Raw genomic sequence first — 26468 nt, forward strand, 5'->3', positions numbered from 1 at the left:
TGTAGTCCACAATCATCTCCTTTGTCTTGATCACGTTCAGGGAGAGGTTGTTGTCAATGCACATACACGGTCAGGTCTCTGACCTCATCCCTATAGGCTGTCTCATAATTGTTGGTGATCAGGCCTACCACTGCTGTGTCATCGGCAGACTTGATGATGGTGTTGGAGTCGTGCCTGGCCGCGCAGTCATGAGTGAACAGGGAGTATATGAGGGGACTAACTAGGCACTCCTGACGGGCCCCTGTTTTGAGGATCAGCATGGCGAATGTGTTGTTACCTACCCTTACCACCTGAGGGTGGCCCGTCAGGAAGTCCAGGATACAGTTGCAGAGGGAGGTGTTTAGTCCCAGGATCCTTAGCTTAGTGATGGGCTTTGAGGGCACTATGGTGTTGAACGCTGAGCTGTAGTCAATGAATAGCATTCTCACATAGGTGTTCCTTTTGTCCAGGAGTGAAAGGGCAGTGTGGAGTGCAAAATACATTTCATCATCTGTGGATCTGTTGGCGGTATGCAAATTGGAGTGGGTCTAGGGTTTTGAGGATGATGGTGTTGATGTGAGCCATGACCAACCTTTCAAAGCATGTCATGGCTGTAGACCTGAGTGCTACGGGTCGGTAGGCAGTTAGGCAGGTTACCTTAGTATTCTTGATCACAGGGACTATGGTGGTCTGCTTGAAACATGTAGGTACTACAGAATCAGTCAGGGAGAGTTTGAAAATGCCAGTGAAGTCACTTGCCAGTTGGTCAGCGCATGCTCTGAGTACATGTCCTGGTAATCCTTCTGGCCCTGCGGCCTTGTGAATGATGACCTGTTTAAAGGTTTTACTCACATCGACTACAGAGAGCGTGATCACACAGACACCCAGAACAGCTGATGCTGTCATGCATGTTTCAATGTTACTTTCCTCGAAGCGAGCATAGAAGTTGGCTCATCTGGTAGGCTCATGTCACTGGGCAGCTCTCGGCTGTGCTTCCCTTTGTAGTCTGTAATCAAGCCCTGCCACATTCGACAATCGTTGTACTATTCGATCTTAGTCCTGTATTGATGTTTTGCCAGTTTGAAAGTTAGTCGGAGGGCATAGAGGGATTTTTTATAAGCCACCCGCTTCTTGAAAGTGACATCTCTATTCTTTACCTCACTGCGAATGTTGCCTGTAATCCATGGCTTCGAGTTGGGGTATTTATGTACAGTTACTGTTGGGACGACATCATCAATGCATTTGTTGATGAAGCCAGTGAGTGATGTGGTGTACTTCACAATGCCATCGGAGGAATCCCGGAACATATTCCAGTCTGTGCTAGAAAAACAGTCATGTAGTTTAGCATCTGCTTCATCTGACCACTTTTTTATAGACCGAGTCACTGGTGCTTCCTGTTTTAATTTTTGCTTGTATCAGGAGGATATAATTATGGCCAAATGGAGGACGAGAGAGAGCTTTGTACGCATCTCTGTGTGTGGAGTAAAGGTGGTCTAGAGTTTTATTTTCCCTCAGGATGCGCATTTAACATGCTAATAGAAATTAGGTATAACTGACTTAAGTTTCCCCAGCCACTAGGAGCGCTGCCTCTGGATGAGAGGTTTCCTGTTTAGTTATGGCGGTATACAGGTCATTGCATGTGATTTTAGTGCCAGCATCGGTCTGTGATGATATATACACACCTACGAAAAATACAGATGAAAACTCTCTCGGTAGATAGTGTGGTCTACAGCTTATCATGAGATACTCAGGCGAGCAAAACCTTGAGACTTCCTTAGATATCGTGCACCAGCATTTGTTTACAAATATACATAGGCCCCCACCCCGTGTCTCACCAGAGGCTGCTGTTCTATCCTACCGATAGTGTATAACCCGCCAGCTGTTATTAATTTCGTTCAGCCACAACCTGGTGAAACATAAGATATTACAGTTTTTATTGTCCCATTGTAGGACATACGTGCTTTCAGTTCTTGCCATTTATTTTCCAGCAATTGAACGTTAGCTAGGGTACAGATGGCAAAGGCAGATTAGCTACTCGTCGCCTGATCCTCACACGGCACCCTGATATCTTACCGCAAAATATCTGTTTCTTTCTCCAGCGAATGACGGGGATGAGGGCCTATTCGTGTGTTTGGAGTATATCCTTCCCGTCTGACTCATTATAGAAAAATTATTTGCCCATTTCGAGGTGAGTAATCGCTGTTCTTATGTCCAGAAGCTCTTGTTGGTTAAAAGAGAAGGTAGCAGCATCATTATGTACAAAAGTTACAAGCAATGCGAAAAAACAAACAAAACAGTACAGTTTGTTAAGAGACAATAAAACGGCTGCATTCCTTTCTCCAGCAACGGTACCAATTGAGCGGGCCGCTTGATGAAAACCAATCAATATTAAGGTATCCAAGAAAGTAGACCTCAACTGACTGTTAGCCCTCGTGGCCTATGTCTCTGAATTTATACAGCAACACCACCCCTATAGGCATTCTAGTCTCTTCTGTAGATGTTATATCCTTGTATTGCTAGAGCTGTATCATCAAAGGAATTATCTTAGTGAGTCTCAAAAATGGCAAATATATTAATCTTATGTGATGTTAGCATGTTAATGATTTCATGAACCTTATTTCGAAGGCTACATATAAACTCGGCAACAAAAAAAATCAGCTTTTTCAGGACCCTGTCTTTCAAAGATAATTCGTAAAAGTCCAAATAACTTCACAGATCTTCATTGTAAAGGGTTTAAACACTGTTTCCCAAGTTTGTTCAATGAACACAATTAAGGAACATGCACCTGTGGAACTGTCGTTAGTGTCTTAACAGCTTACAGACGGTAGGAAATTAAAAACTGAAAAGGCCTTTCTACTTACTCTGAAAAACACCAAAAGAAATATGCCCTAGGTCCCTGCTCATCTGCGTGAATGTGCCTTAGGCATGCTGCAAGGAGGCATGAGGACTGCAGATGTGGCAAGTGCAATCAATTGCAATGTCCATACTGTGAGATGCCTAAGACAGCGCTTCAGGGAGACAGGACAGACAGCTGATCATCCTCACAGTGGCAGACCACGTGTAACAAGTCCTGCACAGGTTTGGTACATCTGAACATCACACCTGCGGAACAGGTACAGCATGGCAACAACAACTGCCCGAGGAACTGATGGAGGAACGCACAGTCCCTCCATCAGTGCTTAGACTGTCCACTATAGGCGGAGAGAGGCTGGACTGAGGACTTGTATGCCTGTTGTAGTGCAGGTCCTCACCAGACATCACCGGTAACAACGTCGCCTATGGGCACAAACCCACCCTCGCTGGAGCAGACAGGACTGGCAAAAAGTGCTCTTCACTAACGAGTCGCGGTTTTGTCTCACCAGGGGTGATGGTCGCATTTGCGTTTATTGTCGAAGGAATGAGCGTTACACTGAGGCCTGTCTTCTGGAGCGGGATCGATTTGGAGTTGGAAGGTCCGTCATGGTCTGGGGCGGTGTGTTACATCATCATCGGACTGAGCTTGTTGTCTTTGCAGGCAATCTCAATGCTGTGCATTACAGGGAAGACATCCTCCTTGTGGTATCCTTCCTGCTTGCTCATCCTGACATGACCCTCCAGCATGACAATGCCACCAGCCATGCTGCTCTTTCTGTGTGTGATTTCCTGCAAGACAGGAATGTCAGTGTTCTGCCATGGCCAGTGAAGAGCGCGGATCTCAGTCCCATTGAGCACGTCCGGGACCTTTTGGATCTTCAGGATAGTCCTTGTTGAGGAAGATGCACGTTCCTCTCAAGGTCTTGGCTTTTTCATGAACAGTTACCTTGTCCTGGAACCTCAGGAACTTGAACACTATCCTCCCTCTCTGCAGATGACTTCGTCAACCATTTTGAAAAGAAGGTCGACGACATCCGATCCTCGTTTGCTAAGTCAAACGACACCGCTGGTTCTGCTCACACTGCCCTACCCTATGCTCTGACCTCTTTCTCCCCTCTCTCTCCAGATGAAATCTCGCGTCTTGTGACGGCCGGCCGCCCAACAACCTGCCCGCTTGACCCTATCCCCTCCTCTCTTCTCCAGACCATTTCCGGAGACCTTCTCCCTTACCTCACCTCGCTCATCAACTCATCCCTGACCGCTGGCTACGTCCCTCCCGTCTTCAAGAGAGCGAGAGTTGCACCCCTTCTGAAAAAACCTACACTCGATCCCTCCGATGTCAACAACTACAGACCAGTATCCCTTCTCTCTTTTCTCTCCAAAACTCTTGAGCGTGCCGTCCTTGGCCAGCTCTACCGCTATCTCTCTCAGAATGACCTTCTTGATCCAAATCAGTCAGGTTTCAAGACTAGTCATTCAACTGAGACTGCTCTTCTCTGTATCACGGAGGCGCTCCGCACTGCTAAAGCTAACTCTCTCTCCTCTGCTCTCATCCTTCTAGACCTATCGGCTGCCTTCGATACTGTGAACCATCAGATCCTCCTCTCCACCCTCTCCGAGTTGGGCATCTCCGTTGGATTGCGTCCTACCTGACAGGTCGCTCCTACCAGGTGGCGTGGCGAGAATCTGTCTCCTCACCACGCGCTCTCACCACTGGTGTCCCCCAGGGCTCTGTTCTAGGCCCTCTCTTATTCTCGCTATACACCAAGTCACTTGGCTCTGTCATAACCTCACATGGTCTCTCCTATCATTGCTATGCAGACGACACACAATTAATCTTCTCCTTTCCCCCTTCTGATGACCAGGTGGCTCTCTGCATGTCTGGCAGACATATCAGTGTGGATGACGGATCACCACCTCAAGCTGAACCTCAGCAAGACGGAGCTCCTCTTCCTCCCGGGAAGGACTGCCCGTTCCATGATCTCGCCATCACGGTTGACAACTCCATTGTGTCCTCCTCCCAGAGCGCTAAGAACCTTGGCGTGATCCTGGACAACACCCTGTCGTTCTCAACTAACATCAAGGCGGTGTCCCGTTCCTGTAGGTTCATGCTCTACAACATCCGCAGAGTACGACCCTGCCTCACACAGGAAGCGGCGCAGGTCCTAATCCAGGCACTTGTCATCTCCCGTCTTGACTACTGCAACTCGCTGTTGGCTGGGCTCCCTGCCTGTGCCATTAAACCCCTACAACTCATCCAGAACGCCGCAGCCCGTCTGGTGTTCAACCTTCCCAAGTTCTCTCACATCACCCCGCTCCTCCGCTCTCTCCACTGGCTTCCAGTTGAAGCTCGCATCCACTACAAGACCATGGTGCTTGCCTACGGAGCTGTGAGGGGAACGGCACCTCAGTACCTCCAGGCTCTGATCAGGCCCTACACCCAAACAAGGGCACTGCGTTCATCCACCTCTGGCCTGCTCGCCTCCCTACCACTGAGGAAGTACAGTTCCCGCTCAGCCCAGTCAAAACTGTTCGCTGCTCTGGCCCCCAATGGTGGAACAAACTCCTCACGACGCCAGGACAGCGGAGTCCCTCACCACCTTCCGGAGACACCTGAAACCCCACCTCTTCAAGGAATACCTAGGATAGGGTAAGTAATCCTTCTCACCCCCCTAAAAGATTTAGATGCACTATTGTAAGTGGCTGTTCCACTGGATGTCATAAGGTGTTTGCACCAATTTGTAAGTCGCTCTGGATAAGAGCGTCTGCTAAATGACTTAAATGTAATGTAAATGTAATGTAAATGTGGGCCTGTCACCTGGGCCGGTGGTGGGTTTTCCAGTCCTGTGTGTGCACTCCCCCTCAAGGTTGTCAGTGAATCTTTCCCTCCAGGTCTTATGTGGAGGTTTAGCAATTTTGTCCGCCACGTTGTGCCGCCTTGATTGTTCCTCTAGATAATCAGATTTCTTCGTCATTGTTATCATGGATTCACATGCATAACTGATGACTTCTTAATGACTTACAGATTTCTGTCATCTTGTTATTCTGCTGTTAAACTCAAATGCAAACTGTTCTTCAGGTCCTGGACCTCACAGGTCAAATTGTTAATTATTTATTAGTTGACTCCACCAGTATTTGGACACTTGAAGCTATTTTCTTGTTGTTGTAACAACTGCTTGTAGAAATCTTATTGTTCATTTAAAGATCTTTCACCTGTGATAGAGAGACACCGCTGTCCTTAACGGTACTCCCACCGGCTTCGGTCTTTGTCATGGTAGGAACGTAGGCTACGCTGTTACTCCTTGTAGTTCCAGACAGGGCAGGTTGCAGGGCAGATGGAATCAGTAACAAACAGCAAGGATTAAAACAGTCACACTCCAGGAACAATCAGTGGTCCTAGACGCAAGGCCTGTGGACTGTTTACAAGCTGCTAAGGAAACTTGGCTAGCTTGATAGCTAGGCTGGTGTCTGCCCCAACCAGGGAACAATGACCTATTTGACCCAACCAGGGAACAGGGAACAATGACCTATTTCTCTGAAAAAAATAGACCTGCTATTGTTTCCTGTAATACAGTGAATGTCCCACATCTTCATGTGATGTTACAGTATATGTTGACAATTATTTGAAACTAAGTCAGTTAATTCATGGTCATTTTGCAAAAGAAAGCCATGAGTAAGATACACGTTTCAATGCATGCCACCTTGATGTTTGTTCAGCACCACATAAATTAGACGAACTTATGGGAGAAAAACAAATTATTTATTGCAGCCTGGTAATGTGTCTTCCTATAGCTCCACTGGAGCTGGAACCCAGTGTGTTGGCCATTTGTCTGTGTCCCCAGCATGTCCCACGCATACACCCACCCAAACCACAAACCAGCAGCTTGAAATGAGATTCAGTCGACTGCTTAATCTCTCTGTTCTGCTTAGCTGTGATTAATTGACCGAAGTGTTATTTGTGGAGGGACCCACCACAGCCACTCACACAACCATCACATACCACATTAATACATTTTTGTACACACTCGCTCACTCACTGTTTGAGCTAACAAAATGGCGGATTAGCCTCAAAGTCTGTAGCCAGGTCTGAAACGCCCAATGAGCAGGCGTATACCCTCAGTCTGAACAAAATTACAGTTTATATTATATTATATGATATTTTTCATATATTTTTTTACAATAACCATACATAAAGAAAAGACAATAAACAGACGCGCACAAATTTCTACAAACTATTTTGTGATATAAAATTTTGACATTTTATGTATTTGAAAATGTCTACATTCGTTAGTTCAAAATAACAGTTTGTAATTTGATGTATTCGGAAAACAAAAGGACCAAGTTCAGTGTCTGTAAGGAAATGCTATGTGGTTAAATGCTAACTTGGTGTCCTTGCTCATTACAGTGTCAACGGTTTCGGAATGACACTATATAATTAGATTTTTATCATCTGTAATGTCTTCTCCGACAATTAGCCCAGTCTGTGAGATGATTTAGAGAGCTATCATTAAAGAGCTGTCAGTGAAAAAAGACATCACGGTGTGAAAGGACCCTTAGATCAATACACCAGTATCCCTCAAAGACCCCTGGAGCATGTCATTAAGACCACAGCTCTCTTCCCAGGGCTTAACAATTATGTTTGACTGCAACTAGGTAGCTTTACTGAACCCATCAATACTCCACCAATAACCTTCATTCAGTTTCTATTATAACCAACGCAGTCACTAGATACTTGAAATTTGAAACAGAATGGATTGGGGTCGAGAATGGCTTAAATCCTCACCCGAAGCAACCAAGCCATTTCAAATACATTGTAAGGTGGGGTTAATCTAAAAACAGTTTGAATACTTACATGTGCATTTTTCTTTAAACACATAGCTTACCTTTCAGAAAGGTGTAGGTAGTCGTATGCAGATAAACTCTTTAGTACATTTGATAAATGAGAAACTCTTGTCTGGTCTAGTCTGAGAGAACTGGGTCTAGATGATAGATGAAGGAGCAGCACTGTGTAAAGGAGAGCATGTCCCTGTGACGTCTTCCTGGAGCCCCTCTGTCTTTCAACATCCGTTTTCTCCTCCTGCCTCTCATCTTGGCCCGAGCCGCCCTCCTTGTCTCTGGAGTCTAATCTGTCTCTATATCAAGCACCCTCTTTAGTTAGAGACCTCCACCTCATCCCTCCATCCCCTGTCCTCCTCCACTTTGCCACATCGTCTATATTCTATTCCTCTCTTCTTGTCTACCTAATTGGTGGGTGAACACCATGAAGTAGCCCTCTCTCCAATGTCCCATGGTCCTGAAGGGCCTCTTCTCACTCGTTCTCTCTCCCACTGCCCATCTCCTCCACCTCCACCCCCATCCTTCTCTTTCACTCCTCTGTTCATTATTCATTAAGTTTCCCTTTGGAGCCAGTGAGAGCGAAAGCACTGCTGAATTCAGAGGCGGACTCCACAGCTAGCCCTGGGGTAACTGAGAGATGGAATGGGTGTGTGTGTTTGCATTCGTGCGTGTGTTAGAAGGAGAGCGAATTTGGGGAGACAAATATGACTGAGAGAAGGAGAGATATGTGGATGAATATGGAGGTTAGCATAGATAAATATAGCAAGAGACAGAGAGGGATATGAGGGTAATGTGAAAGACAGAGGGTGGTGCAAGCCTGACAGACATGTTCTAAGCCCTCAGTTTACCAGTCAGAGATCTCCTCCTCCTGGAGCTGCTGCAGTCGTAGTCAGGCATGATTGGAGGATGGCTCATACTGTACACACATACTCTCCCTCAATCCACCTCTCTCTCTCACACACACACACACACACACACACACACACACACACACACACACACACACACACACACACACACACACACACACACACACACACACACACACACACACACACACACACACACACACACACACACACACACACACACACACACACACAGTGAGGGAGACAGCATTAGAGAGAGACAGAGGGCGATCCGCTAGCCGGCCACTAAGCAATGCCCCAGAGAGACAGACAGAGGTAGAGAGATGGAAAAGGGGAGTGAGAAAAAGAGAAAGAAAATGGTGAGGAGTGCACAGAAAGTCCTGCTCATTCCTCCTCACAAGCCGACAGCTGTCATACCTGTCAGAAGAAGTCCCACCAGGTATGGAAAATGTTTTAAGTTATGTGCGCGTGAGTGTGTGTGGATGAGAGAGAGAGAGAGAGAGAGAGAGAGAGAGAGAGAGAGAGAGAGAGAGAGAGAGAGAGAGAGAGAGAGAGAGAGAGAGAGAGAGTGTTTAAAGCAAGTCATTTGTTTGTGAGTGTGTGTGTGTTAGAGAGAGAGAGAGGGAGTGATAAAGAAAGCAAGGAGCGGGGTTTATTGCAAGTCATTTTTTGGTGCTAATGACCGCACTTGCAGTCTCCCGTGGTGTGCATGTTGTAAGCCTTCTTCTCTATCCCTCACTGGAGTTAAAGATTCATGCTACTGCCACTGCTACAGCTGATGTAAGGGAGTGTGAGAAAGTGTGAATTTTGATATCTGATCCATCTGATGCATGGGCAGCGCTAGCTCCAGACAAATATAAATGCACTGCAGGAAAAGGAGACTCAACTCATTGATTTCTTATCCATTATTAGCAGAGGTCTTTCTCCGCATCAAATTTAATCTCTCTCTGAATTATTATTACCATTATTATTTTTTGTTGTTGAAAAAGAACAGCATACAGGCTCTTGTGTTGGAATGCATAGAAATGGGGAGAAATGTTTGACTGTTATTAAATGTTATGGAAAAACTACAGCATATTCGTGGTTGTATGGAAATAAATGCTATGAAATACGATGGGTTGCTTGCTATGAAAAAACACAAGTCAACTGTCGGATGTTGAGTTGTTCCTGAACCGGATTCTACCTCGTCAGACTCTGCTGAGTGTTTGTATTGTAATTGTTATCTCTGTCTAGAAAGGTGAGCTCAACTGCAGGATGGGTGGCAGTGAAATGTTTTTGATATTTCCATTGGAGTGTGAGCTAATTTATGGAAGCACTGTTGTTGTCGTTTTTTTTTCTTTTCAATTTTTGCTTTCACAACAGCCGTTGAGCATCAAATCATTGCACTACATAATAATGCTTATGTAAAGCTTCTGTCAGAGTGTTTCCACGTTCCACATTAGGAACTGATTATCTGTATTCTGACCTGACAGTTCCAGCACTCCATTGTACAACCTGGGCTCACTTTCAATCATTGTGTTCAATTTCCGTGAATTCTGGTGAGAGGTTGGTTTCGTGAGGATGGCTTTGGGAGTATGCTGTACTGGCTTTCATCACTTAAAATTCTGTGATGCAAACTGGACATCCAGGACTGGTTTCCCAGGCACAGATTAAGCCTAATCAATACAACACTTTAAATGGAGAATCTCAATTGAGCATTCTTCTTAATCCAGGACTATAGGTTTAGTCTGTGTCCAGGAAACAACCCCTAGAGGATAATGACAATTGCATGATGACCTCTCATGATCACTCTAAACTAGCTTAAGGGGATATAACGCTTTTATTCTGAAAATAAAGGAATTGATGAAAAGTCGGACTTGATGGCAGAGTTATCCCCATCTCTTCCTGCAGTCTTGAACAGTGGCTCTGTTTAAGTCTGTGTTTGAAGGACATACCTTGGTGTCAACATGATGGTCATTGATGAAGGGCACGTGTCGAACTCATTCCACGCAGGGCCGTGTGCCTGCCGGGTTTTGCTCCTCCCTTGTACTTGATTGATGAATTAAAGTCACTGATTAGTAAGGAACTCCCCTCATCTGGTTATCTACAGTAAGTCTTAATTGAAAGGAAAAATTAAAAACCAGCAGATACTGCGCCCTGTAAATGGTATGCATTAGTCTTGTAATGGCTCAAGCTTGCTTTCTCTAGAGACATACCTGAAACGTAATGGCACAAATGGTTGCCGTGCATAACCCAAGTGGGCACTACACTTGGTGGCGGATGACGTGAGTTCCCCCCTTACTATGTAAAGGGTTTTGAGCACCTAGGTTGAAAAACCATTTTATAAATCTAATCCATTATTATTATGGTTGATTATTTTTATGATTATTATTAGCAGTAGTACTAAAACACTGAATCTACATTTAACACTGTTGCAGTGTCTATACGGTCCACACTTTTCTAGTTCTTAATTAACAGACTGCTTAGAGTAAAACCTTATTTGCATATTCTCCAGAGTGCCATGCCTTTCGAGTGAATTTTAGAGTTACCACCCATGACTATATTTGTTATTGACATAGACATGGATGTTGCATTCATCCATTCTTTGTCCTGGACTGTTTCTTGCTGTTGTTGACCAGACTCGAACTTGGTCATGCCTGTGGTTTGTGCAGTGAAAGCATCCGATTTGGACTGGAAAGGTGTTTTAGTGTTGACGTGGGGGTGCTTGAGCAACACTGGGCTGTGACTGGAGCAGAGATGGATGGAAAAGTAGGGGGATTAGGCGTTGAGGAGGATGTCACAAGTGTAGTGATGGAGGGGAAAAGGTGGAGTAAGAGTAGTGCGGGTAGATGTGAAGAAGAGGAAGACCAAGGTTCTTTGCAGGTCTCATCAGAGGAGAGGAGTGGTGAGAGAGGTTTGGTGTGAATAGAAGTGGAGTTCAAGGTGTTGGTGAAGTTTGAGGACAAGGGTGGAGTTACTGCGATAAGTCAGATCGCATTGGTCTAGTGATTTGAAGAGTAAAGTAGGGAAGATTGTGTCTGCTAAAAGTCTTGGATGAGGTGTGTTGATGCTAAACAGTGTGAGAAGGCTCACACACTCAAGCAGGTATGAAAACGTGTGGTGTATAGTAGCATATCGGATCAAACCGGACGGCAGTGGGTAAAGGGAGTTATTCCTGGAGTTCCAGAAATTCTTATAATGAAAGAAATAAAAGACCACTTGAAGGGTTGATGACACAAGAAGGGAAGAAGGTGGATATCAATAAGCATCTTTCTAAAATGATCTGCCAAAATTGTTGCAACCCCTAGTACTAGCCTGTTCAACCACTCTTTCGTGTCGTCTGAGATTCCCAAAGATTGGAAAGCAGCTGCGGTCATCCCCCTCTTCAAAGGGGGGGACACTCTTGGCCCAAACTACTAAAGACCTATATCTATCCGAAAAAGCGAGGTCTTCGAAAGCCAAGTCAACAAACAGATTACCGACCATTTCGAAACCCACCGCACCTTCTCCGCTATGCAAACTGGTTTCAGAGCAGGTCATGGGTACAGCTCAGCCACGCTCAAGGTCCTAAACAATATCTTAACCGCCATCGATAAGAAACAATACTGTGCAGCCGTTTTCATTGACCTGGCCAAGGCTTTCGACTCTGTCAATCACCACATCCTCATCAGCAGACTCGATAGCCTTGGTTTCTCAAATGATTGCCTCGCCTGATTCACCAACCACTTCTCTGATAGAATTCAGTGTGTCAAATCGGAGGGCCTGTTGTCTGGGCCTCTCTCTGTGGGGGTGCCACAGGGTTCAATCTTGGGCCGACTCTCTTCTCTGTATACGTCAATGATGTCGCTCTTGCTGCTTGTGAGTCTCTGATCCACCTCTACGCAGACGACACCATTCTGTACACTTCTGGCCCTTCTTTGGACACTGTGTTTAACAACCCTACAGACGAGCTTCAATGCCATACAACTCTCCTTCCGTGGCCTCCAACTGCTCTTAAATACAAGTAAAACTAAATGCATGCTCTTCAACCGATCGCTGCCTGCACCTGCCACCCGTCCAGCATCACTTCTCCTGACGGTTCTGACTTAGAATATGTGGACAACTACAAATACCTAGGTGTCTGGTTAGACTGTAAACTCTCCTTCCAGACTCACATCAAACATCTCCAATCCAAAGTTAATTCTAGAATTGGCTTCCTATTTTGCATCAAAGCATCCTTCACTCATGCTGCCAAACATACCCTCGTAAAACTGACCATCCTACCGATCCTCGACTTCGGCGATGTCATTTACAAAATAGCCTCCAATACCCTACTCAATAAATTGGATGCAGTCTATCACAGTGCCATCCGTTTTGTCACCTAAACCCCATATACTACGCATCACTGCAACCTGTACTCTCGCGTTGGCTGGCCCTCTCTTCATACTCGTCGCCAAACCCACTGGCTCCAGGTCATCTACAAGACCCTGCTAGGTAAAGTCCCCCTTTATCTCAGCTCGCTGTTCACCATAGCAGCACCCATCTGTAGCACACGCTCCTGCATATCTCTGGTCACCCCCAAAACCAATTCTTCCTTTGGCCGCCTCTCCTTCCAGTTCTCTGCTGCCAATGACTGGAACGAACTATGAAGATCTCTGAAACTCGAAACACTTATCTCCCTCACTAGCTTTAAGCACCAGCTGTCAGAGCTGCTCACAGATTACTGCACCTGTATATAGCCCATCTATAATTTAGCCCAAACAACTACCTCTTCCCCTACTGTATTTATTTATTTTGCTCCTTTGCACTCCATTATTTCTATCTCTACTTTGCACATTCTTCCACTGCAAATCTACCATTCCAGTGTTTTACTTGCTATATTGTATTTACTTCGCCACCATGGCCTTTTTTTGCCTTTACCTCCCTTATCTCACCACATTTTCTCACATTGTATATAGACTTATTTTTCTACTGTATTATTGACTGTATGTTTGTTTTACTCCATGTGTAACTCTGTGTTGTTGTATGTGTCGAACTGCTTTGCTTTATCTTGGCCAGGTCGCAATTGTAAAGGAGAACTTGTTCTCAACTTGCCTACCTGGTTAAATAATAATGAAAAAAAAAAATGAAATAGCCTATCAGTGCTACTAAACTTACAGGATCCGGTACTGACAGAAAAAGTGGGGTATTTGAGTTGCTATTTGCAAGCTTATGTTCTGAAACCATTGTGTTGCTATAACTGTCGAAGGTTTGAGCATGTGCCGGTGGTGTGTAAAAGGCAAAAGGAGACATGTGAAGTGAGGGGGAGAACATGCTTATGGGGAATGTGGAGATCCAGTCAACTCCGTGGTAAGTGAGTAATTTAAAAAAGATCAGGCAGTAAAGTATCTAGGGATCACAGGATTGACATGGGGAAATGTGAGGGTTAAAGTTAATTCAGGAATCATGTCTTGGTTAATTTTAATAAGGGTGTTAATCCTCGAATGGAACATGAGAAGTTTGATAGCCAATGGAAAACAGTTCTAGCAGTTTCTTGAGGATTTATCAGCTAAACTAGATGTGATATGTCTCCAGGAGACATGGTTTAAAGTTACTCTAGATGTTCTAGTTGAGCAGGAGTATGTAGTGGTAGAAGTGTGGTTAGGAAGGGAATCTGGTAATAGTGAACTTTTACAGCCTGTGTAAGTGACTGGAGTTGATGGCCCTTGGGAGTGTAGAAAGTCAAGATAGGAGACGGGTGATGTGGTGTGGGGATTTTAATGCCCACAGTACATTCTGGGTAGGGTCACAGAGTTATGTAAATGGTAAAAGTGGAAATGAATCTGGCCTGGATCTTACTCTGATCTCGAGTTCAATGGCAGGCAGATGTAGTTGGGAGGTATGAGAGGAATCTACAAGTGGTAGTGATAACTACCCAATCATGTGTACTGTCGGAATGAGGGTTTTAAGATACAGCAGGAAATTAGATGGATATTTCGGAAAGCAGAAGGGGGTCAGTTTCAGGAGTTGAGTGAACAGGGACTGTTGCAGTTGGATCTCAGTGCAGATGTATATAGAAACAATGAATGATGTAGTAAAAGGAGCAACAGTCGGGGCCGGAAGGCAGGTGACACCCATAGGTACACAGGTGAGAATGAGGAAGGCAGTTCCCCGGTGGACTGAACAGTGCAGAGACGCTGTGAAAAGTATGAACGGGCCATTCAGGATGTTGAAAAGGTTCTATAACTATCAGTAACTGATACAGTATAAACAAGCACAAGCAGTAGTAAGGAAGATCATGATATGATGTTGAAGGAGGGCCTGCTTATCAAACTGGATAAAATGGGGGTTGAAGGAAGGGTTTTTAACAGAATAAATGACTTATTCTTTCAACGCTCAATACAAGTGAGGGTGGGGAGCTCTATGTCAAAAATATACGAGGTAGATAATGGTATCTCCCCAGTGAAGTGTGAATAGTCCTTTATTATTCTCCATTATGATTGATGATGTATCTCCCAGGTGAGACCAGATATTGGGAGGTCATTGTTTGCAGATTATGGGGCACTAAGGAAGAGAGGGAGAAATATTTCCCATACAGTCGGATGAGTTCAAGATGTGATCAGAGAAGTTGAGCAGTGGTCCCTCAGGTGATGCTTCAAGTTCTCAGTTGAGAAAACACACCCTGTGTTTTTACTACAAAGAAGGTTGGGGAGGAAATATGCCTGAAGCTGTACAGGAGGAATCTGGAGAGGGTGGGAGTGTTTAGGTTCCTGGAGATCTGGTCTGACACTTGAATGACATGGGTGGAGCATATTAAAACCTCTTAGAGATAGTGAGACGCTAGCGTCTCAAGTGGCCAATAGCCTCGGGAAATGCATTAGCGCCAAATTCAAATAAAACACGATAAAACTCAAACTTTCATTAAATCACACATGCAGGGTACTCAATTAAAGCTACACTCGTTGTGAATCCAGCCAACATGTCAGATTTTAAAAATGCTTTTCGGCAAAAGCATGAGAAGCTATTATCTGATAGCATGCACCCCCCCTGAACCACCTGAACGAGTTGTAAACAAAATAATTAGCGTAGCCGGCGTTACACAAAACGCTGAAATAAAATATAAAACATGCATTACCTTTGACAAGCTTCTTTGTTGGCACTCCAATATGTCCCATAAACATCACAATTGGTCCTTTTTTCCGATTAATTCCGTCCATGTATACCCAAAATATCCATTTATAAAGCAGGTTTGAGCCGAAAAAAAAACACCTTTCCAAAACACAATGTCACTACAAAACATTTCAAAAGTTGCCTATAAACTTTGCCAAAATATTTCAAACTACTTTTGTAATACAACTTTAGATATTTTTAAACGTTAATAATAGATCAAATTGTAGACGGGGCAAACTGTATATCGATAGAGAAAGTAAACAAAACATGCCCCTTTTTCCCTCTTGCGTAACTCTCAACAGTGTAACGTTGTTCCAAGATGTGCCTCTTCTTCGTTTCACAAATCATTAACTTCAACCTAATTCCAAAGACTGGTGACATCCTGTGGAAGTCGTAGGAACTGTAAAATAGTGCTATCTAAATTTCCCTTGGCAAAGACAACCGAGGGAACTGTCAGAGGAAAAAAATGTTTTTATTCTGAACAGTTTTTCCTTGGGGTTTTGCCTGCTACATAAGTTATGTTATAGTCACAGACATGATTGAACCAGTTTTAGAAACTTCAGAGTGTTTTCTATCCACACCTACTAATCATATGCATATAATATATTCCTGGCATGAGTAGCAGGAAGTTGAAATTGTGCACGCTATTTATCCAAAAGCTGCCCCCTATCTCTAAGAAGTTTTAACAAGGTCTTCTTGCAGCACTGGACCACACAAGGGGACAATAATCGAGATTAGACAAACTGGAGCATGCAGAACTTGATTTTTGGAGTGTGGTGTCAAAAAAAGCAAAGCATCTCTTTATTACAGCTAGACCTCTCCCCATCTCTGAAACCATTGAATCTATATGTTTTGACCATGACCGTTTACAATCTAAGGTAACGCCAGGTAATTTGGTCTCCTCAACTTGTTCAACCGCCACACCATTCATTACCAGATTCAGCTGTCTCGCACTTAGGGAATGATTTGTACCAAATGCAATGCTCTGAGTTGTAGAGATGTTCAGGGCCAGTTTATTACTGGCCACCCATTCCAAAACAGATCTCAACTCTTTGTTAAGGGTTTCAGTGACTTCCTTAGCTGTGGTTGCTGATGCGTATATGGTTGAATCATCAGCATACATGGACACACATGCTTTGTTTAATGCCAGTGGCAGGTCATTGGTAAAAATAGAAAAGGGTAGAGGGCCTAGAGAGCTGCCCTGTACACTACACATTACATGTTTGACATTAGAGATGCTTCCATTAAAGAAAACACTTTGAGTTCTATTAGATACATATCTCTGAATCCACGATGTGGCAGAGGTTGAAAAGCCATAGCACTCAAGTTTTTTCAACAACAGGTTATGGTCAATAATATCAGACTGCACTGAAATCTAACAGTACAGCTCCCACGACCTTCTTATTAGCAATTTCTTTCAACCAATCGTCAGCATGCTTGAACGTCTGTTGTTTGTTTGTTTACAGAGAAAAAGCATTGTATTTGGTCAAACACAATTTTTCCAACAATTTGCTAAGAGCTGGCAGCAAGCTTATAGGTTAGAACCAATAAACTTTGCCTTCCCTCCAGGCCTGAGGACAAATACTTTCCTCTAGGCTCAGATTAAAAATATGACAGATAGGAGTGGCTATAGAGTCAGCCACCATCGCCAGGAGGTTTGTTATTATTGATTGTTAACAATCATTTTTCCACCTCTCCCACACTAACTTTACAAAATTCAAACTAGAACTGCTTCTCTTTTATGATTAGTTTTTTTATGCATGAATATACTTGCTCACTGTTTGTCATGGGCATTTCCTGCCTAAGTTTGCCCACTTTGCCAATTAAATAATAATTAAAATAATTGGCAACATCAAATGGTTTTCTGATGAATACGCCATCTAATTTGATGAAAGATGGAGTTGAATTTGCCTTTCTGCCCATAATTTCATTTAAATTACTCAAGTTTTTTTCCCTAATTTTTTATATCATTGATCTTGGTTTCATAATAAAGTTTCTTCTTTTCAGTGTCTTCGGAAAGTATTCAGACCCCTTGACTCTGCACATTTTGTTACATTACAGCCTTCTAAAAGTGATTCAATTGTTTTTTCCCCTGACACACAATACCCCATTATGACAAAGTGAAAACAGGTTTTTAGAATTTACGTAAGCATTCAGACCCTTTACTCAGTACTTTGTTGAAGCACCTTTGCAGCGACTACAGCATTAAGTCTTCTTCGGTATGATGCTACAAGCTTAGCACACCTGTATTGGGGAGTTTCTCCCATTCTTCTCTGCAGATCCTATCAAGTTATATAAGGTTGGGTGGGGAGTGTTGTTGCACTGCTATTTTCATATCCCTCCAGAGATGTTCAATTCTGGATTCTGCTGAAGCCAATCAAGGACATTCAGAGACTTGTCCCGAAGCCACTCCTGCATTGTCTTGACTGTGTGCTTAGTGTCATTGTCCTGTTAGAAGGTGATACTTCTCCCCAGTCTGAGTTCCTAAGCTCTCTGGAGCAGGTTTTCATCAATGATCTCTGTACTTTGCTCCGTTAATTTTTGCCTCGAACCTGTCTAGTATCCCAGTCCCTTGCACTGAAAAACATCCCCACAGCATGATGCTGCCACCACCATGCTTCACTGTGTGGATGGTGCCAGGATTCCTCCAGATGTGACACTTGGCATTCTTGCCAAAGAGTTCAATCTTTGTTTCATCAGACCAGAGAATCTTGTTCCTCATGGTCTTAGAGTCTTTAGATTCCTTTTGGCAAACTCCAAGCGGGCTGTCATGTGCCTTTAACTGAGGATTGGCTTCTGTCTGGCCACTCTACCATAAAGGCCTGATTGGTGGAGTCCTGCAGAGATGGTTGTCCTTCTGGAAGGTTTTCCTATCTCCACAGAGGAACTCTAGAGCTCTGCCAGATGGTCATTAGGTTCATGGTTCCGTCCCAGACCAAGGCCCTTCACCCCCGATTATTCAGTTTGGCCGGGCGGCCAGCTCTAGGAAAAGTCTTGTTCGTTGGTCTTGGTCGTTAAATGGAACTTCTTCCATTTAAGAATGTTTGAGGCCACTATGTTCTTGGGGTTCTTCAATGCTTGGGGACCTCATGGCTTGGTTTTTGCCCTGACATGCACTGTCAACTGTGGGACCTGATATAGACAGACGTGTGCCTTTTTAAATAATGTCCAGTCAATTGAATTTAACACAGGTGGACTCCAATTAAGTTGTAGAAATATCTCAAGGATGATCAATGGAAACAGGATGCACCTGAGCTCAATTCCGAGTCTCATAGCAAAGGGTCTGAATACTTATAAAAATAAGGTGTTTCAGTTATTATTAATTCATACATTTTTTATTTAACCTTTATTTTACTAGGCAAGTCAGTTAAGAACAAATTCTTATTTACAATGACGGCTTACACCGGCCAAACCCGGAAGATGCTGGGCGAATTGTGAGCCGCCCTATGGGACTCACAATCACGGCCGGTTGTGATACAGCCTAGGTTCGAACCAGGGTGTCCGTTGTGACGCCTCTAGCACTGAGATGCAGTGCCTTAGACCGCTGCGCCACTCGGAATGTAAATAAGATATTTCTTTTTTAATAAATTTACTTCTAAAAATTATCACTGGTTTTCGCTTTGTCATTATGGGCTATTGTGTGTAGATTGCTGAGAAAAAAATACATATTTAACCCTTTCACACGTACCATCACAAGGGTTTGATCGTTCTATAGTGATCCCTGAGCGTACGATCACACCCGTGTGATTAGAACTCTTATTTAGAATGCTTATTTAGAAAGGCCAGTTTTGAATGACACAAGAATCAGCATTTGAGCAGGCCACACTTTTTTCAGAAACGTTTTACACAAGCACAGTCCTTACAAAGTTATGTCCAGAATGTGAGCAGGTTATTTTTGGATGCAATATTCAGATATTCACAGAAGTATCTATAGCATAACACAATCATCCTAACCGGAAAAAAATTGGCTACATTTGTCCTAGCATTAACTGAGGAAAGATTGACGCAACACAAGCAGTCATATAACTCTGGGCTGACTTAAACTACAATATGAATTAGCTAATAGCAATTACCATGTATAATTAATCACATCACAGCTCACCGTTGATCAAATAATTGAGTAAAACTCTTTCTTGAAATCGAAAGTAATCCGACGATGATAGCATTTTGTTATAGCATCTTCAGTCCGACAGACAATTACGTGAAACCCAGAATGCATTTTATGTCAACAAACATGGCTCCACACAAATATCTGGAATTAGCTTAGCTCATCATAATCAGTACATCCTTCAAAAAAGTATTTTGCACACACACTGTGCACCCATTACAATCTATGGAAGAATCGGAATGCATGATGTGTCATCAGTCATTGAAAAACATGAGAATAATACAGTAAATATATAAATAATTACCACACAAAACATTTTCTGATAGTGATTTATTGATTCAAATGGCACACGTGCAGGCAGTCAATCTCTCAAGCTCTCACTCATTCAGTGTTGTTGTTTGTGTATGTAGCTAGTGAGCTAAGCTGTAGCATTAGCATTTTTTTATTTTTTATTTTTTTATTTTACCTTTATTTAACTAGGCAAGATCAGTTAAGAACAAATTCTTATTTTCAATGATGGCCTAGGAACAGTGGGTTAACTGCCTGTTCAGGGGCAGAACGACAGATTTGTACCATGTCAGCTCGGGGGTTTGAACTTGCAACCTTCCGGTTACTAGTCCAACGCTCTAACCACTAGGCTACCCTGCCGCCCCACATGTCTTTCTAAAGGAGACAACTCACAAGTGCCTAAATAAGTCAGAAATGTAAAAATAAAACTTGCTCGAAAAATATTTGAAATTGACAAATTGAAAACAGACAATTAAATAAATACAGGCTGTGTGCCTTGGTTTGAGGGCTTTGTACTGTCGCGTAACAATCCCATTCTGGAATGGAGAGAAGGTTCTAACATCACGTGCATAAAAAAACTTGCGCTGGGGCGAACGATATAGATATTTGGAGCTCACGCATGAAAGGCTTAATCAATTTTAGAATAAGGCTGTAGCGTAACACAATGTGGAAAACGTCAAGGCGTCTGAATACTTTCCGAAGACACTGTATAGCGACATCAAGGTCTTCAATGTCTTCACTGGACAACAATAGTGTAGCATATGGATCAGCAGCTCCGACATCTTTAAAAAAGCTAGATGTAATCCAGGCTCAAGCTCTAAGAATATGTTGTGGAGCAGTCAGGGCCTCCCCAGTGGCAGCGCTGCATGTAGAGTTGGGAGAGCTGCCGTTAAAGTTGAATGAAAACAATTAACCATGAAATATTGGGAAAATCTTCAAAGTCATAAGGTTACACATCCTACAAAAACATGTGCTCCCAGAGTGCTGGGAGGATGAATGAGATCTGAAAACAAGTTTTGGCTGGATAGGTAATGGCATGGAGAGAGAGATGGGACTGTTTGGGAAAAAGTTCAGCCCCTCTGTGGTTCTTCCTGCTATCCCACCTTGGTTGCTCCCTCAGCCAATGATAAACCTAGGGTTGCTTGAGAGGGTAAGAGCTGGTGAGGAAGGAGTAGATCCAGTAAATATTGTAAGTGAACATGTAAGAATGTAATACTATGTTGTCTTGGGTATATTCACTGGTGGATCTAAGGACCCTTAAAGGACATTTGCAACTTTTAGTGTTCCTGAGTTAAAGGTGGCATTGACAAAAAGAGCAATGGATCATTTATCCGTATACACAATGGAGTTACTGGCTATATTCTTGGCTGTTGAGTGGGTTTAGGAGGTGAGGCCAGACAGGGTAGTCATCTGCTCTGACTCATGTGCAGCACTGATCAGCTTAAATGTATTTGTGGCACAGAGCAGACAATGATGTATTGTATGAGACTTTGCAGTGCCTGTTTAGGGTGAGACAGATGTGTGTATTTGTGAGGTTCCTCTTGGTACTAACTCATGTGTGAGTAGAGGGAAATGAGGAGGTGGATGTACTTGCCAAGCAAGCTCTCAAACATCTTAGTGTTGAAATGGAAATGCCAATCAATAAAGCAGAAGACAAGGGGTTAAGGAGACAAGAGTAATGGGTAGGATTTAAACCTTCCCGGTCTCTGGTCCACACTCCAGTCCAGTTGTTGGTGGTAATGCATTGATTGAAATCGTTTTCAGTCCTATGGCCTTCACCAAGTGAGATCCTAAGTGAATTTGATATCATTAATACCACACATATTTCAAAAGGACCTAGTTGTTCTCTAATACAGTTATCCTGGCTTGCAAAGTGATTCCTATTGGAATCCAGCCAGAGTGGGGATAGTCAATATTTTCTACCCACAAACCTTAATTCAGAATGACTGACAGGATTGGGAAAGACTAAGATATGAGACTACCTGAAATCATCTAAACTGAAACAACCAGGTGCAATAAGTCCAAGTAACAGATTGGATTCGTTTAGAAAAATGTATGTTATGTATATTTGAGTAGCATAAGATGAATTAATCAATCAATGTACAGTACATGCAAAAACAAAAAATATTGAAACAAACAATTAATAGAGCATGCTGGGAAATATTATTATGATGGGCATGGTTTTGGTTCAAAACTGGTTATTAACACCAACACGGGTTATTTTACACGCCAGCTCACGCAAGTGTTTTTCTTTATTTTTACTATTTTAAACAATGTATAATAATACTGAAGACATCAAAACTACGAAATAAAACATGGAATCATGTAGTAACCAATAACGTGTTAAACAAATCCAAATATATTTGATATTTGAGATTCTGCATCAACAATATAATTGTTACACTAAAAAATCAACACAAGGTAACACTGGCCAATTTGCTGTGCAAACTTTTCTTCTGGCATTGCATTACAGTGGATGACCCTTCATGTCATAGTGTTTAATTGATAATATAGCACCTGATCCATACTTTTGGAATATACAGTACCAGTCAACAATTTGGACACCTGCCCACTCAAGGCTTTTACTTTATTTTTACTATTTTAAACAATGTAGAATAATACTGAAGACATCAAAACTACGAAATAAAACATGGAATCATGTAGTAACCAAAAACGTGTTAAACAAATCCAAATATATTTGAGATTCTTCAAAGTAGCCACCCTTTGCCTTGATGACAGCTTTGCACACTGTTGGCATTCTGTCATCCAGCTTCACCTGGGATGCTTTACCAACAGTATTGAAGGAGTTCCCACATACGCTGAGCACATACGTTGGCTGCATTTCACTCTGCGGTCCAACTCATCCCTAACCATCTCAGTCGGGTTGAGGGCAGGTCATCTGATGCAGCACTCCATAACTCTCCTTTTCAACATTGCTGCCCTGCATTTAACAGACACTATCGACAAAGATCAGGGAAAAAAGTTGTGATGGACTACTATCTGGAGGACATTCATGCCTTGCTGACTCTTTCTGACTCTGAAAATGAATCAGATGATGAGGAAATCCCTGATTTTGGTATTTCTTTTGAAATTGAACCAGAATTGTTTGAGTCTTCTGATGACAATGAGGGGGAAGAAATGGTGATCAACAGTGTTGTTGTCACGGAAGAAGTTTTTAAATCAGTGAAATTCCCGGTGGGAGCAGAGCAGGATTTGAAATGCGGAGGGAGTCGAAAAGAGAACACAGAAGGCTGTCTCTGGATTACATCTTCAAACTAAGGGCAACCATGGCCTCCATTACAGAGAGGAGAAGAATTCATCCATTTATATGGGTAACAGTCTAGCAACATTTTCAGATAATATACGTTACTAATTTTGTCAGAAAGTTGGAGTCATTGCAAGTTAAAGCACACTGTTAGCTAGCTAGCTAACCTTAGCTGGCTGGCTCGCTAGCTAATGTTACGTGTATGATCTGTGTAGTAAGATTATTTGTATCTCAGAATTCCACTTGCATTGCTTGTTATAGCCTAATGTTAGCTAGCTAGTTAACATTGAACCTAATTGGTTAGCTTTAGCTACCCGCAGACTCACGCATGGTGCCTAGCTATGGCCCCGGAGGAGATGGCTGCCATTTATGATCCCCTAACCAATTGTGCTATTATGTGTGTTTTTACATGTTATATGTAACTTATTTTGTACACCCTGTTTCTGCCACTGTGTTTTATGACCAAAAATAACTTCTAGGTATCAGGACAGCGATTGCTCATCCTGTACTGGAGGATTAAAAAAAAATGTTGCTACATAAGACCAAATCAAGGTGGTGGGTTACATGTGAACTGTAACTGATTTGAACTTAATAAAACATTTTTTATACTACAATTACCTTTCTCGCATAAAAAGGTGGATGGAAACCTAGTTTATGTCATGGAAAAACAGGTGTTCTTAATGTTTTGTATGCTCAGTGGATGTACCTGTGACGTGTACCTTTTACTTTTTTGTACCCCAACAGACCAACACTATACCCTAACCATACTGTTATTTTTGGGTGTGTTAATACATGTTCAAAGCAATAAGTACTAACCTGGTGGCACTGCAGAATCATTGGTGCACTCAACCAAGAGGTTGCAAATTCAAAGCATTCATGTATATTTTATGTCAAGTGTCCTTGTGCACTGCTATTTTTACATGGATGTAAAATTGGTGGTGATAATTGGACACTTATTTACTTGATTCCGGGCAGCTTTTAGCAAAGTGCAGGAATGTATTCTTGCCAATTAGTCTGTAGCCACTTCTCTTTTATGTTCACATACCTGGTTGTGAAACAGGTCTTTTTACAAAAACATCTGTGGAATCTGAATGGTTTGAGCTACTGTCTATGGAAAGCTGAGACTCTCGCAAACATGCACATGTAATGTTTTGCTCTATGAAACTCACAAGCTACACAAGGGTTGTAAGAAGGTAAGGAGTTATTCTACAGTACATAGAAGAGCATAGGAAATCCAAGGACATAGTGTCAATAATACTGCAATAAGCTCACATAGTTGTTGTCACAAACTCCAACCAGTTGTCACTGACCAGTTATATTCACTATTCCACTGAGAAATAATGTCTGTACTTAAAGCATTCATATACATTCATTTTTAATGGATGTTTGCTTTGGTAGATATTTTTTGTTGTCGATACAACTCATGAATGCAACTGCTTATGTCAGATTGCTTTGTGTTCTGTAGCTCTGCTTGTCCTGAAAATGGTAAAACACTTTATTTTGATGTGTTAAACCTCTACTGGATCAGTGTCCCGAAATCAGGACAGTTACTGCTCAATATGCAATATTTGACTAGAATGGCATTGTAAACAAAAGCCAACTTTCAGGGACATAGGCATGTCTTACATGGTCAAAAAGCTTAAATTATTGTTAATCTAACTGCAGTGTCCAATTTACAGTAGCTATTACAGAAAAAAAAGACCATGCGATTGTTTGAGGATAGTGCACAACAACAAAACAATTTTATCAAGGCAACTGGTTTGATACATTCCCCTCTGACTGTAAATAATGTACTTATATTCAGTAATCTTGCTCTGATCTGTCATCCTGAGGGTCACAGGGATAAAATGAATGTTACGACTCCCACCGAAGGTGGCTCCCCTGCCTCTTCGGGCGGTGCTCGGCTTTCGTCGTTGCCGGTCTTCTAGCCGCCACAGATCCCTTTTTCCTTTTCTGTTAGTTTAGTATTATTAGTTGCACCTGTTCCTTTTTGTGCTTCTTAATTTTTGTCTACTTAAACCTGTTAGGCCCGCTTAGGTTTGTGCAGAATTATTTTGTTACTCTGTTGGTTCGGGATGTGTTTTCGCTTTGTTTTCTCCGGACTGTTAGTCCTGTGTTTGGGCTGGTCAGTGTTATGCGCCCTGTAATTTGGCGTGACCGTTTTTGTGCCGTAGATTTCACCGAACCCTCTGCTCTCTGTGCCTGACTCCTACCCACCACTCCTAGTAAACCCTGACAATGAGTTTTTTATGTCCTAACATGATCCATGTTGCATACAGAATTTCACATGAGTTCTGACTCTTTCAACTTGCAACAAAACAATTTATGAAATCTAATCCACTAAACCTTGTCTCACCCAGTCATGCTCGGGTTTCTGTAAAATCCTCTGACACTCTAGAAGGCAACCAAACCTTGTTTCATCATTCTATGTTACATATTGGCTACACAACACGTCAATTAGCCCATGAAGGTCAGCCATCATTATGCACCAATGTTCACTTGATTGACAGTGTATTGGTCCAATGGTTACCTATGGTTTTGAAACATAGCTAGCTAGATAGCCAATGAGCTATGCTGTACATGAGAATGTGATTCCCCTTTGTAGGAATAACAGCCATTGTAACAGCTCACCCCCTGCTAAAATAAAGGTTAAATAAAATGAATAATATTAAACTTGAGTTCTAACTGATTTTAAAAATATCCTCAATAGTGGTAGACTCCTCCATCGCCCACTCATTCAAACGTAAGACCTGGATCCTCCAGTCTGACCCCTCTGCTGCCTCTGGCTCCACACCCATCCCTGCCCGGCCATCTAAAGGTGTGAAGGTTAGTACCTTTTATGTAGGGAAGTTAATGATCCATCACGTATAACATTCCTGGGAGTGTGTAAACCATTTTTTTCTATAGTTATGTACTAAGTTATGTACCAATTTGGCCACTTGGGTACATTTGGGCAAACTCGTGAGGGACACATGGGAGACTTGATACCAAATATTATGAAGCACTCTCATTACTGAATGTATCAGTCTGAAACTTTGCACACATTGTTGTGGACAACATCTAAATCACATCCAGCTTCCTATGTCAATGTATGGCCTTTCTTTTGCATTTCAAAGATGATGCAACACAAAAATAAACATATTTTTGTCCTATCCTTTATCAG

General features: G+C 42.7%; 1 protein-coding gene across 3 annotated transcripts in view; it reads left to right on the forward strand.

The window, feature by feature from the left end:
- Positions 1 to 26468, forward strand: part of LOC118374551 (cadherin-18-like) — a 352667-nt gene that overhangs the window by 141658 nt on the left and 184541 nt on the right. The window contains exon 1 of one of the 3 annotated variants that reach the window (XM_052506642.1): positions 8765 to 8976. The exons of the other annotated variants lie outside the window; for them this stretch is intronic. The gene's annotated coding sequence lies outside the window, so the exon portion shown is untranslated. Of the gene's footprint in view, positions 1 to 8764; positions 8977 to 26468 lie in introns of those variants that run through there. 3 annotated transcript variants of the gene reach the window in all.

The sequence above is a fragment of the Oncorhynchus keta genome, chromosome 4 (assembly GCF_023373465.1).
Source record: "Oncorhynchus keta strain PuntledgeMale-10-30-2019 chromosome 4, Oket_V2, whole genome shotgun sequence".
Lineage (NCBI taxonomy): Eukaryota > Metazoa > Chordata > Actinopteri > Salmoniformes > Salmonidae > Oncorhynchus > Oncorhynchus keta.